The sequence below is a fragment of the Astatotilapia calliptera genome, chromosome 11 (assembly GCF_900246225.1).
Source record: "Astatotilapia calliptera chromosome 11, fAstCal1.2, whole genome shotgun sequence".
In the NCBI taxonomy this organism is placed as follows: domain Eukaryota; kingdom Metazoa; phylum Chordata; class Actinopteri; order Cichliformes; family Cichlidae; genus Astatotilapia; species Astatotilapia calliptera.
The window spans coordinates 32,261,936-32,281,606 of NC_039312.1; positions in this window are offsets into that span (position 1 = coordinate 32,261,936).

Genomic DNA, 19,671 nt, shown 5'->3' on the forward strand with positions numbered 1-19,671 from the left:
ACAGGAAAAAGCTTTTTTGTGTTTACATTTTGCTACTGATGAATCACTGACCTTGTTACTGTTGTAGATTAGTCCAGTGATTTTGTTAACCCAGCGCAGTGTCGACGTTCAACCATTGTGTGTTTTCAAAAAGACAATGAGCTCTGTTTGTTTAACAATATCATTTCCATTTTATTAAAGAAGTACTGAACATCTGGTGAGAGGAAACTGTAAATTGTTATTATACGGTACAGCATGACTGTGTTTGCAGATTGAACACAACTCACATTTTTTTTTTTTTTTTACCACTGGGGCCTTTTTCCTGTTCGCATTCCCAAACAGCCAATGCACCAACTGTAGAGACATAATGTGGAGTTTGGCTGTGTGTTTGTGTGTCTTTGTAACACCCAATCCTGGTGGATCAGACAGAGTGATCCTCGCCACAAACTCCAGTTATCAGTGTTGTATTTTTCAATTTTCTTTTTGAAAGACTTTCAGCTCATTCCAAACCTGTCAATTAGCTCTGCTGGGGCACTGCATGCAATCACACTGCCTGTAAAGTTCTCATTTTACATACATCTATTCACATGGTTTCCATTGGGCCCTGTTAGTTTGACAGTTTAGAAACATACAGTATAAGGTAACAACAATAATAATGATTAGTATAATAACATTTTTAACATAATAAAACCTGTAGATAACTTTCTATCAAAGTGCTTTACAAAGCATAAAAATGGCAACATAGTAAAAAAAAATTCAAACACCATAATTGAGCCCCAGGTCTCCGTTACAGTTACTTTATTTTCAAACAGTACTGTAAGTCATAGTCGGTGCTTGGACAAATGAAATGAAGCATTCCCACATTCTAAGAATCTCTCCTTCAAGTTCACCTCTTGTGCACTTCTGGTTCTCTTCCAGTCTGGCTGCCATTTTTTTATTGCTCACTGGAAGTGGTTCTGACCACTTTTTAAATTTTACATTAAAAAATAAAATTTTTGGCTTTATTAGATAGTGACAGTTAGAAAGACCGTAGATGGAAGATACATATACATATATATGCATATCAACACCACCTTGCCGGATGAGCTATAGAGTGACTTTTATGTGTACTTTGTACTTCCACCACCCACTTGCACAGAGAGTAAAGACTTTTTCAAACTGAACTGACTTTCATGTTCGGAGTCATCATTTGAGGTAAACTTTCTGAAAAAGAAATGTCAGTGAAAACCAACAACAGTGGTTTGTGCCAGCATGCTACCATGTGCTGACATCAAAAACCATACCAACACAGTCTTCACTTACCATTTATCTCACTTGCAAGAGTTACCTTCCTGCAACATCATCCATTTCCCAGAAATGAAATCACAGTTTAGGGCTCATTGTTTTAACAGAGGTTCGCTGGCTACTCCAGCTTCTTCCCACAGTCTAAATACACGCATGTTATGTTAAATGGTGATTCATTAGTGAAGGTATAACACTGACTAAATAAAGAAAATGGATGGATGGATGTTCTGACACAGAAGATCTAGTGAGTTTGCAACAGACTTGCTGAGTATGAAGTCGAGAAAGATCATCCAAATTTAAATCTGGACCCGTCTTGGGTTTTTTTATGGCTACAGTCCCAAACTTTTTGATTGCAGTTCATATGTACATTCTGTGCGGCCATAGAGGAAAATAAATCTACGGTGCCTGGCAGTAGACATGGAAACAGGAACAAAACTATATTGAGGCCATACTTCCTTAAGTTTATGGCCCCAACAGACACATCGTATTCGTATTTTGTTTATTTCTTGCACATAATAAAGTGTATACAGCACAATATTCTTTCCCCCTGAAGTATGATTTGCACTCGACCTCCTACTTAGTTGGAAATACTATATTCACAGACCTCAAACCTTTCTTTGATCAATAACACTCAAACAAAAGTTGTTCAAACTCGAACACCAGAGTAGACAACAGATTACAACCTATTTTTCATCAAAACAATCTCCTCCACAAAACACATTGGCTTCAGCGTTCAGTCAGCTGTGTTGCTACAAAGTAGCACCAAGTGTCAGAGTGGACAGCATGTATGCCAGGTTCCAGGTTTGCTTGGGTGATATCCAGGTCGAGCTCTGTTTTCAGAAATCCCATTTGCAAAGGCTTATTTGCCTCTGCGCCATTCTCCAGAAGGAGACTTTGAAGAAATGATAATAAGCTGCTTCACTGTACCTCTTTTTAATTGTTGTCTTCGTGGTTACATTTGGCTGCCCAGCCGATAATGAGACTGTAACAAACAGCGCCATTATCAGGAACTGTGGGGCTGCTCCCGTTTGCCCTTCTCATGTATTACCATATGCTCAGGTCACATACTTGTCTACATTTAACATACACATACAACCTCTCTACTGTGCTGAATTGCAATGCTCAGTCAACTTTCCTGCCATGAACAAGTGGTGGAACAAATAGAGCAATGAGTTAACGAACAAACACATTCCCCATTAGAAGAGTTGTGGATCATGATGATTCATGGTGACTAATGTGCGCATGCTGTCAAATCCCAAAGTATTGATTGGAGATGGATTAATTGAAGATGACACTGTATCTTTTGGCGAGGGCACAATTATGGAAGTTCACCATTTATTAACACAACACCGACCCGAGGCGATGAGGTAATCTGTGTTTTGCACTCTAAATGCAGACTGTGTGTTAAATCCATTAAAAACAGGAGAAGGGGGGGAACAGTACCCAGATTCTAATGCGGCTAGATTGACATACAGATAAAGGGGATACAGTAATACAATGACGGCATGACAATCTTGCCACGCATTTTATGGTGACGAATAATCAAAAATCCTTTTATCAATGACACATCAAGGAGCATTTAGTTTATGCTTTGGTTAATCCTATTGACTATTTTGTGATTTCTCTCTCTCTTACTTGTTCCAGTGTGCTATATTTGTCTCATAAATACTGGATATTTTGGCTTGACAAATTGCTATACAGGCACAATCCTATTAAGGGTTGCAGTTTTGTGTTCCCTGCCAGTGACATTCTGTTTGGGTGTTGCATTATAGACGATGACTACTGTACTGTGTTGTCATTAATGGATAATTTGAGTATTTTGTATTTTTAGACACTTCTTTCAGCACACTACTATTTTCCTTTATCCTGTAATAATCCAGACTTCAGACTTTTGTTTTTCTAATATGCCACACGATTCCTTTCATCAATCAATCAATTAATTAATCCTTCTTTATCCAGCACTTTATGAAAATACGCAGTACAAAACGAGGCAAAGCCCTTTAAAAAAGGAACAATTAAGCGCTGAAAAACCCAGCTGAAATCAGAGAAGGCTATCAAACAAACCAGTTACACTGAATGAGTGGTTTAAAAACTGATTTTGAATGGTCAGGCGCCCATTCAAAATCACGTATTAATTTTTAAAGACTAAGACACTTTAGTGGACAGCCTCAGGGCTATCCACTCAAGTGTCTTTGTTTTCAAGGCCGGCTTACTTTCGTTGTTTGCAGTGGAAATTGCAGGATTTTTGCAAACACCAGCAGTGAAATAAGGTGTTAAGCATCTTTTCTGAACTGAATGTTTTCTCTGTCAGCCGTTAAAAAATGTTCACCTTTGTGTAAAACGATCTGCTCATAGAGTCACCGTTTATCCTGCCGTCCAAACATGGTTAAGGAGGGGTGGGGCAACAGAGAAGTAACAGTAATACCCATATAAAACAGTATTAGTCTGAACAATAATACCTGGAGGAACATTGTGTTTGCTTTTGGTTAACCAGTTAGGCAGCAGTCACCTAGAGTCAAACTAAATTGTTTCCTAATGAATTTGAAGCACTGTTATATTTTGAACTTGCCAGGAGGTGGTCAGGTGGACGGTGGGTGTACAGAGTGCAGGACAAAGACAGCAGGCGTCACAATTTCAGCATTGCTCCCATGATTAAGCTTCTATATAAGAAAAGATCGTTGATTTGGGAGAGGATCACTGAACTAATAAAATGTCTGCTACAAGAGTTTGGTGAGGAAATAACTTCAAACTCTACATAAAAGATGTGGGAACTATTTCTGCAAAGGTTACAGAGTTCAAAATTACTAGTTTGACAAATTCGGAGACACATATGAAACCTCGTTAGCCCTCTCCTCATCACTATTTGAGGCAAAATTAGCCAATACTTGCCTGTTATGGAAAACTATCAGTCAACCTGAATTTTCAACATGGCTGTTCTAGTTAAATACATATACAGTGCATATTTTCCTAGAGGCTGAAACGTCAATGCAATAGAGGTTCACAGAGTTTTGTGTTTGTAGTGTGACACTCTCAAATCTCACCTCTGACATTTAAACCACTCAATACTGAAGCATATAAAAATGAAACAAAACCTAACAACTAAGCAGAGATGATAAATACCCACCCTGGAAACCTGGGGAAACCACACCGAATGAAAAAAAGAAAAAAAGGAAGGAACTGTAACATCCAAAACTGTAAAACTAACTGATTGTAAGCTATACAAGTTTCATGTGTGGAGACGTAACGTATACAGTAAGGAATAGAAGAAATATTTCTGGGTGCTCTGCATTAAATTAGGTTTTGTAAATACAGTGGGGCAAAAAAGTATTTAGTCAGCCACCGATTGTGCAAGTTCCCCCACCTAAAATGATGACAGAGGTCAGTAATTTGCACCAGAGGTACACTTCAACTGTGAGAGACAGAATGTGAAAAAAAATCCATAAATCCACATGGTAGGATTTGTAAAGAATTTATTCGTAAATCAGGGTGGAAAATAAGTATTTGGTCAATAACAAAAATACAACTCAATGCTTTGTAACATAACCTTTGTTGGCAATAACAGAGGTCAAACGTTTACTATAGGTCTTTACCAGGTTTGCACACACAGTAGCTGGTATTTTGGCCCATTCCTCCATGCAGATCTTCTCGAGAGCAGTGATGTTTTGGGGCTGTCGCCGAGCAACACGGACTTTCAACTCCCGCCACAGATTTTCTATGGGGTTGAGGTCTGGAGACTGGCTAGGCCACTCCAGGACTTTCAAATGCTTCTTACGGAGCCACTCCTTTGTTGCCCGGGCGGGGTGTTTTGGATCATTGTCATGTTGGAAGACCCAGCCTCGTTTCATCTTCAAAGTTCTCACTGATGGAAGGAGGTTTTGGCTCAAAATCTCACGATGCATGGCCCCATTCATTCTGTCCTTAACACGGATCAGTCGTCCCGTCCCCTTGGCAGAAAAACAGCCCCATAGCATGATGTTTCCACCCCCATGCTTCACAGTAGGTATGGTGTTCTTGGGATGCAACTCAGTATTCTTCTTCCTCCAAACACGACGAGTTGAGTTTATACCAAAAAGTTCTACTTTGGTTTCATCTGACCACATGACATTCTCCCAATCCTCTGCTGTATCATCCATGTGCTCTCTGGCAAACTTCAGACGGGCCTGGACATGCACTGGCTTCAGCAGCGGAACACGTCTGGCACTGCGGGATTTGATTCCCTGCCGTTGTAGTGTGTTACTGATGGTGACCTTTGTTACTTTGGTCCCAGCTCTCTGCAGGTCATTCACCAGGTCCCCCCGTGTGGTTCTGGGATCTTTGCTCACCGTTCTCATGATCATTTTGACCCCACGGGATGAGATCTTGCGTGGAGCCCCAGATCGAGGGAGATTATCAGTGGTCTTGTATGTCTTCCATTTTCTGATGATTGCTCCCACAGTTGATTTTTTCACACCAAGCTGCTTGCCTATTGTAGATTCACTCTTCCCAGTCTGGTGCAGGTCTACAATACTTTTCCTGGTGTCCTTCGAAAGCTCTTTGGTCTTGGCCATGGCGGAGTTTGGACTCTGACTGTTTGAGGCTGTGGACAGGTGTCTTTTATACAGATGATGAGTTCAAACAGGTGCCATTCATACAGGTAACGAGTGGGGGACAGAAAAGCTTCTTACAGAAGACGTTACAGGTCTGTGAGAGCCAGAGATTTTCCTTGTTTGAGGTGACCAAATACTTATTTTCCACCCTAATTTACGAATAAATTCTTTACAAATCCTACCATGTGGATTCATGGATTTTTTTTTCACATTCTGTCTCTCACAGTTGAAGTGTACCTCTGGTGCAAATTACTGACCTCTGTCATCATTTTAAGTGGGGGAACTTGCACAATCGGTGGCTGACTAAATACTCTTTTGCCCCACTGTACATTCATTGTCAGTCTTACAATGTTAAGGATTAAAGTTACTATGTTGCAAATCAGCCAAGTGCCTTTGCAAGTCAAAGTAAGGTGCTATGTGACATTTGGTATAAATCAATAGAAAGACCTGACGTTTAAAGCAACTCGTAATAATAATCCAATATTGTTATACGAGTGGAATCAAGGTATTTGTGTAACAAACACGATTCGGGTTTCAGATTTTGTGCTCATTGCCTGAATATTAAAACTGTTTCATACTGACTAAATTATCTAAAGATGTGGTAATGTGGCCTAAAATAGAAGAAAAAGAAAGCATGCTGCAAACTCTATAAACTACATCAGCCCAGTTTGCCACCTGCATTTCACTCCAAGCGCTCTACCTCACATTATATCCGTCACAGAAAGTGAAAGGATGCACCTGCAGGCGGTTTTTAAGCTGTTGTGGGTAGAAATAAACATCTTGACAGCTTGAAAACCACCCTTGTTGTCTTTGTTATGGCGAATCTGGTCTTTAAGAAGACTTTTTGAAATTTTTTTGGACTTGTTTCATACCTGCTTGGATTTGGACTGCTGTGAATAATGCCGTTTTCTTAAAAAAAGGAATATATATTTATTATGTCTGGCGTTTTTGTGATTTAAGGCGGCTCTTCTGCTTAACACTGTATTTTTCTTTGCATTTAAAGCTGATCGTTTCTTCAGGATTAGATGTTTTAGTGCATTTTCTCTCTTTTTTAATCATAACTTCACTAGGCCCATTTGTGTTTTTGACTGTAGTCGTTCATGAAAGAATGAATCAGTCTTCATGGGAAAACTGACCTTCTCGCCACCTTGACAGGCCCGAGTGGCTGCCTGTCACAGGCGGGCTGGAGCAATGATGTCCTGGAGAGTGTTGTTCAGTTTTCAGAGACATGAATTATTTTAAATTATCAGTCAATAATTCAACATGTGTGACAGATGGAGTGTATTTACAGGACCACCTAGGGTTGCCTGAATAGAGGTTACACTATAGAGCGAGTAAATAAATAATACCTGCTTTTTTGTTCTTTTTTTTTACCTTTTGATTTAATAGCATTAAAGATTCAGCTATTTGAATGATCAAATTTGCTGCTAAATTACAGCCTCCCTGTTGATAGGCTTGGGAGGAGAGGTGGCCAACGGGTGCTGCAGTGGGACTGTAGCCAGAAACAACACACACACACACCCGTACTACACCATCAGACGCCCATATGCATGTCTGTGTGAGCCCGAATGAATCAAATACATAAGCAAGCTGTAAATACACACACTCCCACCACCGCACGCACACAAAAATTCATAAACACACACAACCCCAGGTGGCACATGCTGGCATACACCGCCTAACCTGATGATGTTGTATGCATCGATGGTTGCATCCAAAATAATGTTTACCCAAAGAGGGCTGGTTGGAGTTCAGATTTTCTCTGAATATTACACATAGAAAGAGAGGATTACTCGATAAATAACATATGAGTAAATACATTCCCTGCCATCGTGATTTTCTCTATTATGCAAAATAATACAGCCGTCATTTCCTCAGGATCTGCCCTTTGACAGGCTGGAGCTGTTATTAGTATTAACCGCTGTCAGAATCAGCAGCAGCAAAAGAGAAAAAATATTGGCATCCGTACTTGACTATGATATGAGAATTGGTAAGCAAAATGAGAAATGAAGCAATTAGAGAGGTTCACATACATTATTTAGCTCTCATTAGCTTCCTGTGACACTGTAGGCTCCACACCAATGAAAAGTGTTGGCCAGGCTCAGACAATTAGTAAAATTAGTGGCACAGGATTTGGCGTCGATTCAGGCCACATGGCCCAGAAGATACCAGACTGGTGTCAGTTGTGTAATTTATAACTTTGCACATGAAATAATAGGTTTGAAAAATCGCCGGGGCTACCGGTGTGTCAACCTGCATTATCCAGGCGACCGGGGTTGTCCCTTGGACAGAGGGAACAGGAGCAGCTTCCTCCCGATTTCTGCACGGTGCAGCGCAGTCGGCCATTTTGTGTCTCTCTGAGAAAAACAGGGGACAGAGGTCCAAGCGGATGGTAATTAGCAGTCTGGGTTGTGTTTGTTTTCATTTTGCGCATGTTTGTGCTGATAAAGTTTGACTTGCCAAAAATCCCAGTCCCGAGCTGGATTCTGCTCAAGCTGTTCCCCAGCATCCTTCAGGAACGATGGGAAATCTTGTACACTGCCACTGGTCATAGCACAAACAGACGGTGGTAATCAGTGATTAGTGGACATGTTACAGTATACAGAGATAAGCCCACACTCCAACCCTTCAGTCTGAATCAATAGCGGCACATAAAAAACATAAATGTACGTGTTTGGTAGTAGATATTCAGTGATTAACCAGCAAAATAAGCTCGACGGGTTTTTACAAATCTATTCCTGCATCTGAAATTGTATAGAAAGCTTTACATGAACTTCAAACAGACTGAAACCATCAAATGTTTTTTTTTTCCTGCCTTTCACACACTGTTGAAGACACACAAAGCCATTTTGTTAAAACGGGCAATTTTACAACTCTGTTTTGATCCCTTTAGGTTTTGAGCTTAAAGTCTGTGGCCAGCTTCAAATGACTGTAGGTCCACATCCAACACCAGAGCAGAGCTAAATAACATTTTGCTGCCTCTTTATCATTACAGGGTGGGGGGAAAAAAGGCAGACAGAGAACAAGCAAACCAAATAAACAGGTGTTGTGTGCTTTAGAAAAAGCTAATGCTAACGTGTTCTGGAATAGAGAGGCATAATTATACTGTGCTGGATTATGGAAAACATTGTGCATGTTAATTACACCAGGTATGCTCATTGATTTTCTGTTATAATACTTAAATGTGTCATTAATAATTCATTTTCCTGCCAGCTCGTTCCATTTTTCATGCACCTGTGTTGTTGATGTGAATGACGCTGTGTCATTGCTGATGATGGCTATGTAGTTCATCATGGGACGTAATTTCTGCAGTGACACCTACTTATTTTTCTTTTATAAGCCACTGACAATGTCCATATTGTAAGGAGCAGCTCTCCTCTCGCAGGCTGACCGGGAGCAGACTATTTTTCTTTCTTTGTAAGTGCCTGAAAAAGGCTTTTTTTGTCTCTGTTGTTGTGCTTGTAAAGCTTCGAAAGGGTAGTTGTGAGGGCAAAGACTAGCGAAAGGGTTGGAATAGCTGGATATCTTATGATCACTGTCAATAGACCAAAACAAATTAGCCTCTGCCAGCTCTTGCAGCTCTTTCAGGCCAAAGGGTATTAATGATACACTCGATTCCCCTGAGCTGCTGTTTCAACAGCTCGGCCTGTGAACACGATGTCCTTGCTTCTTGATTTCCTCCGCTAAGCTCAACATTTGATGAAGACTAATTCGCTCGTTCTCGTAGTTTAAGAGCACCCATCCCTCTCCTGTCATTTTAAGAGGACCGCATTCCTCAAGGAAAGAATCTGTCAAACAATAGTGGAGAGACAAGCACGACAAGCAAACAAACTCAGAAACAACAACAGCGGCCGCAGGCGCAATCAAGTTTGTCCTTGAATTTCCACACCTGTGAGCGCCGAACGCGGCGGGGCCATTTGTGAATTGGAGGGAACGCGACATGTTTGTCCAGCATCAACTCGGCAGCATGTTTATCCCCTCGTTTTTCCAGCATTGTTTGTCTTCTCTTTGTGGCGCTGAAATGCTCAAATTGCATTTCTCAGATGTTGGTTCCCTGGAGGTGTGCGCTTGGCGGCAGGTGTCTGCGGGAAAAGCAGAAAGGGAAGGGGAGAGGAAGAGGCACTGGAAGAAACATAAAGGGAAAAAAAGACGGAAAGAGAGAGAGAGAGAGATCTCCCACTCATTTTCTGATGTAGAGATGAATTTGTGCCTAAATGCTTCATCTGCCATAGATGCTCTTTAGCAATGTAAATGCATGCTGATGAACTCGGCTCTTGCAACAATATGGCACATGTGTCTTATACTGCAGAAACTTTTTCACAGTTAATTGTTTGGCAAAAGATGATAAACTATTAAGAACTCCTGTGAGCTACATCCAAGTTATGGAAGTTTACAACAAATATGCATTTAATTTATTTATTTATTTCTCCCCTCTGACTAAAAAGCATGAAACACAGTGCTGCTTCCCTGCAATAATAATTCAACATCCCTTATTTTATTTTCAAATCAATTAACTAACCTTGAGATGAGCTTTACTGCTGATAAGTGCTATACAGTACCGCTCAATCCCCCCTCTGCTTTGAAAGAGGCTTCCTCTCCAGGCACTGAATAGCATATAATAGATATTGAACTGTAAATTTGAATTGAAAGCTCGGGTCATTGTGCCTCATTGACTTTCGACCACAAAAACCAAATGATGTCTTAGTTGAGAGAAATATATCAAAGGATATCAACAATTACGAGTCATAAACACGCCTGGAGATGTGCCTGGCGGGCGTATAGCAGCGGGAATTAGCATGTTGAGCTGATAAATATGCATGTAAAGACGCTCCCAGGGGAATAACACGTGTGTGATTGATAGCTTTGGAATTGAAGGATGTGTAAATTCCTTTTATTCTGGGGGTTGTGCTGTTGTACCACCGAAATACATAGCACTTGTTAAAAGTTTTACCAACTTTATAATCCTTAATGCCACATCTGTTTGCTGTCTTTATAGCGCCTGTAAAACGTCATTAAATTATTACCACCAGCTGGCCTCATTGCACAATAACCTCACTTATCTGTTATTCTCTGGGAATACTTTTGATTTATAGACCCTCTTAGAATAAATGATATTTTATACATATGTATATATAAATAAACAAGGGGAAATGTTTCCTCTTAAATAATTCATGAGTCGTACTTTGAATAAGTTGCTCGGTAGAAGTTTATCTCCTTTTTCGGCAAGTATAAAAGAGTTTTTTTTGCAGGAAAAGACACTGAAGGATGTTTCGTTCCAGTTTGGACGGCAGAGCAGGTTTGAGTGCCGACAGGAACCCTTCCAAAATCAAATGTACAGAATTTTCATTGCAAATGAACCTCAAAGCTTTTCTCTATGTTTTTCTGAGTTATATCATGTAAACATCTTCACAATTACCGGGTCTCAAACTACAAGCTTTTACAAATGACAAACATGGTCTGCACATTTTCAGTCTGCATCCGATCGATTCTCAGTGTCACCTGATATCAATTAAGTGTCACAACAATCACTTAAGCAGCTTTTCTTAAGTTGTAATCTTCATAAAACTTCCATAAATTCCAGACACTTTAAAGAAACATATATCACGTTCACTGCTGTCAGTTTTCAACACTGCCTGAAATTCAGCGTCTCATCACTCAACTCTGAAGAATTCCAGCACCCCCTAATGTCAAAGCGAAGCTACTGAAATTAAACGGCAGAGATGGACAAACTGACAGGGATTATTTCCGCCCTCTAAGAAAAGCAGAGAAATCCAAAACGATCTCCTAAAAGCAGCTCAGGTGGAGGAGCGAGGCTGTGCCCCTGCTTATAAATAGCACTCGCCCTGGAGTAGTAATAAAAGCTCTTTGCGTAGCTGCTATATGTTTAGTATGTAATGATATATTATTGCTTTAGGTAGTGGGAGCATGTCCTATGTGCTCAGTCCTCTTGGGTGTAATTGCTTCAGAAGAGATAAACTGAAGAGAGAGAAAAGAAGAAGAGAGAAGTGAAAAGCAGACATGATATTAAAGATTAATAAGGTGTGTGTGTGTGTGCGTGCGTGCGTGCGTGCGTGCGTGCGTGCGTGCGTGTGTGTGTGTGTGTGTGTCTAAAGCTGTAACTCTCAAGAGTGATTCTTTTTCATTTAGCTATAGTCTTTTATTTCTCATTGTACTTGTTTTTTTTGCTCACTTTGAAATTCAGGCTATTTGGAGAGACCCTCAAAGGCCTCATTGGTGCTGCCTTGTAATGCAGAACGGTGCATTTTCAAGGCTTTTCAACCAATCTCACGCTTTACCTGTCAATCAAACTCATAAAGCTGGAAAGAAATTATTTTTTATTTTTTTTGCGTTTCTTTTTGAACGAATGCTGTTAATTAACAGTTTATAAAAGTCACGACAGAAGAGCTAGATGGGAAAATCAATGTTATTTCAACAAAAAAACGTGTTGGTTTTAGATGGTTTCGAAAAAGATCCCAAGATGCCCTGAAGTGACAAACCTGCCTTCGTTCCACTGATGACAAATAGCTGACTTTGTACCTACAGTTTCTAATAATGGTGACTTTCTTAGTTTAGAGCTACGTTTTATGATCCAAAACTGCAATAAAATAAAACGATTCTGCGATGAAAACTCAACTAAATGTTGACAAGGCTCGTAAATGCGGCAAACGAGCTACATTATTGTGCTTTTTTTGATAACAGATTTAAGTCAAGCTTTAACAAAAAAAAAAAAAGTGGTATACATATTTACAAATTTAACTGTCTTCATTGCAAAAAAGAAAAACAAAAAGTGGGGAATGTGTGGATGGGTATTATGGTAGCTTTGGCTTTAAATTCCAATTAAAAGAAGTAAAGCATGTGCACACATACAGTAAATTTATGTACACACACACACACACACGCAGGGACACACAAACAGTGTGAGTATCAGTGTGAAGCTTAGAATAAAGGATCCTGTGAATTTGGCCAGGTTTCCGTGTCAGAAGCAGGCTGTATGTTCGTTTGCGTTTACCGGCTTTAGAAGGCTCTTTTTTCACACCCTGCTGTTTCCCCCTGATAATTTAATGTCCATATTCTTCTCTTCAGGCATTAAAACCCTCTGAACTTCATTCTCTGCCTTTGTACGCTATGAAGCGGCACAGTGGGGCTGGGAAACACACACCATACTCTGTAGGTTCTCTGTTGTATTGCCTACAGAGTGCCCAACCAATTACCAAGTTCAAATACGCAGCTATCACTCTGTTTTTGCTGCTCTGCTTTGATTTGGCTGACAGACTTGTTTCCCTCTCTTTTCATTCTGAGCTTCTGATAGAGATGGATGTCGATTGCGGCGTGTTAATCGTTCTCACAGATGACGAGGCGAATTTTCAAACTTAGGCATTAGTCGCTTTCTAACGACTGACCAGTGTGTCACTTTTGTTCACGCTTGCTGGTAGCATGTGCTCGGCTCATTGAATTGCTAATATCGACAGGCCAAACCAACACAGCGAGGGTAGATGTTTCAAAAACACTAAGAGAAAACCTTTAAATTATGTTCAATAAAATGCTTAAAAAACATGTTTTAACCACAAATTATTCATGAACCAGTGTGGCAAGCTGACGGAAATAAAAGTAATATTGAATTTCCATATGTAAATAATTTCTTGCTATTTAAAGACATTTAGTGGGATGAAAGCAGCTCAGTTGTGTGGTATCATTAGCAAATTTTCTCACAAGGAGAAATCATTCGCATGGGGTCAGTGCTGGGTGGATTATTTTCTAACCTTAGACCATCTCGGTCAGTGTCTCCCACACGCTCTCCCTCCCAAAACATCCGAGCACTTGTGATGAGTGAGAAGTCGTATTCCAAGCATCACCAAGAAGAACAAAGTCCTACAAAAGGCCACATTAGGAGGCCTGACTTTCAACATGACCTTCAACTAAAGGATGAGCGAGGATCCTGTCCACTCTGCCTGACGACCCAGCACGTTGGTACATAATTTAATGTTAAAGGGACGCCCGATGTGTCAGATTCTCACCAAGCACCGTAGTCAGGAGTTCAAACAGAGTTGCCACGGTATAATAGATGCATTTTTATTCTAGCAGCCAGTAGTTGCAAAAAGACTTGCAATTGCATAGAAGTTGGAGACATGATCTGTGACATTAGTAAACTCTTTGCTTCTTATTTTCATGTTATTTAAGTGGGTTTTATGTTGTTAGAGAGTTAGGATAACAAACAAATAAACTTCAACTTCAGATAAGCAAAATATAATAGATAGCTGGATGGAAAATAATTACTGCTGTTATGTTTTAGTAAGTTTACTTCAGTTGAGTCAACTCGTGACTCGTTCGAATGACTTTTCTGGTTGTTTTATAAGTCATAACGAATACAGCATGAAGTACCTTGATTTTTTTTCTAGTATTTTTATTATTTTCTGATTTATTTTTTATGTTAATTATGTGATGATGTATGAACACTGCTTCCGGGTCCAAACTACACTAACTGTTGTCTTTTTCATGTGTTTTAATGGTTTTTATCTTGTTCTATTTAACATGAACAAGCCCATAAAGATAGTCGGTGATCACTGTCAGCCTCTCTGGGTTTTTTCCAGAGGTGTGGACTCAAGTCATTCATTTTATGACTTTAGACTTGACTTGAAAAAATGTTCTAAGACTCGTGACTTGACTTGGACTTTTACACCAATGACCTGGGACTTGAATTGGACTTGAACCGGTTTACTTGAAAAGACTTGATGTTTCACCCCAATCTAAAATTTAACACACATATTATATAGAAAGTGTGCACCATTAATTCAATTCATTCATTCATTTATTCAAACCACACTCCGTAGTATGTGTGCGTGAGCTGTAGCACAGCCAATCAAATTAACCAGATTTTTTTTTTAAGAAAAGAAAACGCTCAAAAATGCTGCAAGGAGTAATTTTTTTCAGGTACATAAACTATGAAGAAGTCAACAAAAAAACGAAATGCAATATGCAAAACATGCAGGAAGAGAATCACAGACAGAGATGGAACAACTTCCAACTTCCAACAGTTGCAGTTGCATAAAGTATGGTAGGTGGTGCTTCTCTTTTGCTACGATGAGATAGCTGACTTCATCTAACTAGCAAATGTTGTCCAGGCTACGTTGATGATACTGTTTGGTTTTAATGTGTATGCTATTTTAAAGCCGGTCCTACAAGCGCATCCAAGAATAACATGCAGCTTATCTCAGAATTGTCGGTGAAAATTATTCTTGGAGCTAGGTTTAATTGAGCTGCATTTTAAAGAGGTGCAATTTCACAATTTGTGTATATTTTCTAAGTTCACTATTTCGTCATGTGTTGAGAAAAACAGAGATTTAAAAATCACATGGTCTAATATTTACATTTAGCATGTAACTACAATATTCTTTTTTTCTTTCTTTTTTTAAAGACTCAAAAGGACTTGAAATTCAAAGTTTCAGACTTGAGACTTGACTCTGACTTGCCTGACATTACTTGAGACTTGACTTGTGACTTGAGGATAAAGACTTGAGTCTTACTTGAGACTTGCAAAACAATGACTTGGTCCCATCCAAACCATGCAGCAGTATATTAATGACTAACCTCGTTTTGTAGATGGATTATCTCAGTAGTTCTTCTGACACAAGTTTGGTCCATTTTCAGCCTCTTTTTCCTGCGATTGCATTTGTCCCTAACCATCATGTTAACTTTTAGTGAGGGGAAACAAGTTAGCATTCATCTTCCATTTTCACCCTGCTAACGCGTTTATATTAGCCTAACCATAGCTCTGTAGCTAGCACCATTATATGCCATCATGTCATTAACTTAACAAACATTGCTGCTGTTTAACTTTCTGCCTTCTCTTATATCCGAAGTGAAAGCAGAGCTGTACATTTTAATTTTCTAGAAATCCCTCAGTCAGAACATGGCATATAATCTCTAGATGGAAACTAGCGAGCTAACTTCCTGCTAGCGAGCTAACCTTATAAATCCTGTTTTTCATGGCTGCCTGGATGTTATACTTTATTGTTACACCTGGTAGAGCAGCCACACTGATCATTTTATTAAAGGGTTTTTAAACTCTGAGTGATGCTGCAGTGTAGACGAGTTTTGGACCTGGAAACGGCTAAAGACGTCAGACTTAAGATGCGGATTAGAGTCAGAAAAGAGGATAGACCAGGCATGTTCATTGGCTAACAATTTTAAACTCACTCATTAGCTAATGAGCATGCAGTTCACAGTTAGAGCCACCCAACTGGAGAGAGGGGTGCTCAGGTTGACAATTCACAACCGATTAGGGATGTCACTGTGTCTCTATGTCCATTTTTCATATAGAGACTAGAGCATGTACACTATAAACGTGAAGACACTGGTGTGAAATCAAAATAAAGGAATATAAACCACAAGACTCAACATTTGAAGGAAATAGTTGTCTCACTCAGAAATTCAGTGCTGTTCCAAAGAAGTTCCAGTTTTGTTGCCTTTCTCAAAGCTTTCAGCATCTGTGACTGAAGTAAAACACATCAGTATTATATAAAAATATATTACTGTAATAACAATCCTAAAAGCCAGCAATACAGCAAAACTAAAATGAGGGCATGACTAATTCAGACTTAGTTATGCTACAGTTTTAACTTCACTTTGATCATTTTTAGTCTTTCAAAGCACTGTTAAAGCATACGTTACAAAGTGCTAAACACAAGGCAACAACTAGATGGCACAGAGATTTACTAAAGTAGCATAACATTTGTTCTCCTGTGGCTTCAACTTACTGTTGAAAGTTCAAAACGTATAAGCATGTTAGCATGATATGGCATGAAATGGAAAGCGCAACAGTAACATGATGATATGCATCCCTTGTCAGTCATGTTGGTGCTGGTGCTGCTTTGAATTGAGTGAAATTTATAAAAAATAAAAAAAACGAGGAATTATCTAGTTTTCACTTATATATTTATATGCAATTTCACATACAAAGGAATCTCCTAAATTAAGAAAGAAGTCAAAAAATACTATTCCCTATAGTCCAGGTGGTCAACAATTGTACTACAATGACTTCTGATGAATTTCTTATAAACAATTTTGTATTCCATAAATGTAATGTAAAATGGAAACCAGGTGGAAAACATTACATTTTGTAATATGAGCTGTGAAAGACTATTTTCTATGCAGTCATCCGAATGTCTGAGGACTTGAGGTCAGCAGAAAGACATTAATAATGTAATCAGACCAAATACGGCAAAGTTTACTAAGCAGAAGAGGAACTAGCTTAGGTGGGGTTGCTAGCTTAAAGTGCGCGAGCTAGCACAAACATCAGTCCCAAATACATAAATTAGAAAACCACACATCACAGACATCAAGCTCCTTCATCAAACTGTATCACTGATTTTTTTTTTAGCTACCTGCATCTCCTCCGCTGTAGTATTTCTGTGTATAGTTATAAAGTAAAACCACAACCAACAGCAGAAGAGTCTAACCACCCTCTTCACAACATGATGAGGAGCAAAGTTCAGTCTGAATTCAATTATAGGTGCAGGCTGAGAATTTACCGGGTGTTGCAGAAGTATTTACTACTTATAAACTGACACCACAACTATCCAATATTATTACAGATCACAAGATGGTATAAGAAAGAATAATTTAATTACTAGTTTCAAGAGTAAGATGAGAGGTCATCCATTCTGTATAAAAATTTAAATCAAAAAGAAGAAATACTCATATTTTCTCAAATTAAAGGAAAATACTTTACTCTAGGGGTAAAAATGCATCCAGTTTGTTTTTGGTTTCAGGTGATGACCAGTCAGTTTCACTTTGCTGTGCCGCTGACTGTGGATGACCTAATCAAATCATACAAAGGGGTGTAATAAAGAAATATTTGTAATTTTTTCCCAGGATCCCAACATTATAAGACTCATCCAGCCTTTCATGAGACATTGGAACTATTCAAAAGAAATAAACAAACCAGTTTGGATGATGTGATTTGTGTATAAGTTACTGTTGGTAGCATCAGTTATAGGATGAGGCTGGATAGTGATGGGAAAAGAAAACTGAATTTTTAAGAATTTTATTTATGAGTTTGTTGCAAGAATTTAAGGTTTTTGGTTTTTTTTTTGTAATTTTAAGAACCTTAGCTTTGTCATTTCTTTCTTTTCCTGATCTAAGCTTCTTATCTGTAGATATAATTTGAGTCAAAAGTCAACAATATTGTCAGTACAAAACAAACTTTGTTGTCTCTCAGCATATTCATTTGCTTCAAGAAACAGGCCTCCTCAGCAGCTTTTTTCCTCCTTCTTCTTCTTCTTCTTCTTCTATGTAGTAAACACGTTGATTTTGTGATAGGAGGGTGGCTCATGATTTCCCTGGAGAGCCCCATATGGCCTGTGGAGATCTACCTGTCAGCACACCTGAGCACCTCGGCACAAACGGGCCTTTCTTGCTGACTCTGCCACGTCTGTTTACAGAGGCGAGACATGAAAAATGCAACAGAGGCCGTCGTCATTCGGTGTCGCGGGGTCCGGGGAAATCACCTGAGCCAACGTGGTGTAGCACGAGTGTCTGTGCCACGCCACCATGAGCTAACGCCATTCCTCTTATAGTGAATGATGTCAGGAACTAAATTTTACTATTTTCTCTCTGCGGAAAGCACAAAAGATGGATTACAGGAGAATCAGGCTGCACTGAATAGACCATTAATTTGATAAAGCTAAGTTTGAATGCTTATAAAACTAAGTTGACAGCCCCAGGGAGTGTGACAGCTTCTTCAATTAACAATTGATGCTTATATAAGAACATCCGTCTGTAAGTTATTCATGATTCCTTATGCCAGTTGTTGTCATAAATCCATATGTATGCAAGTTAATAGATTTCCGCTGCTGTATGACAAGATTTTCCTTCTCCATCTGACCCTGCCATATGCCACGAGACGTCTCTTTTGTCCATATTCACTGTCTAATTATATCCAGCCTGTTTTGTCTTGAAAACACACCTGCGAAGAAAAATGACCAGAAACTGTGTGTAAACTATATTAATTATTCTCATGTTTTTACTGGAAGGATTACATAGTCCTTTATGCATTGGAAATGTTGCTATTTTATGAATATCTATTGAAAAGTTTCTTTTTTGTGTATTTTTTTTTCCAGGGAACAGCTGGGAAATTCTGTTAAAGTGATGCTAACCATTCATTCACAACAAACAATGCTCTGTCCTTTGTTATAATACAATCTGTGATACCACAGAGACTGTAAACTGTAATATGGAGCACATGGCTGCTGTTGTGGAAGATCTCAAAATTTCAATCACCGTCTGGGATTTTGAATTCCGAGGAACAGTCTGTAATTTGTGACCAGAGTTGTGTCGTGTCAGTCAATAATAAAGAAAGAGAGTTGGATTTAATCGAGAGACCCCTTTTTAAAAAAACAATTTTAAACAAAAATTTTTTTAACCCACTAATTTCCAGATGCCTCAGCATGACAGACAGCAAATGGAAAAAAGAAAATAAATATATGTTTAAAATATGCATTTAGTTACACACATTTTTGCTTACTTCCATGAATAGATTAACATAGTTGAAAAATTATTTGATTCTAATTGTTGTCATGTCTTAGTTCTTGGTGTTTAATTACCAAATTGTGTGAATTTCTTAGATTTTGATGTTGTATTTTTTAGGTTGGGGCTAAAAGCACATATCTAAACTACATTTAAGCCCAAAGACTAAATACAAGCCCAACCGCACAGTGATTTCCCATCTTGCATTTTGGCCTTTGCAATCAAGGCAAGTGAGGACGGATTTCATGTGTATTTTAATTTATTCTAGTTTTTAAGTTAAAAAAACAAAAACACCCCA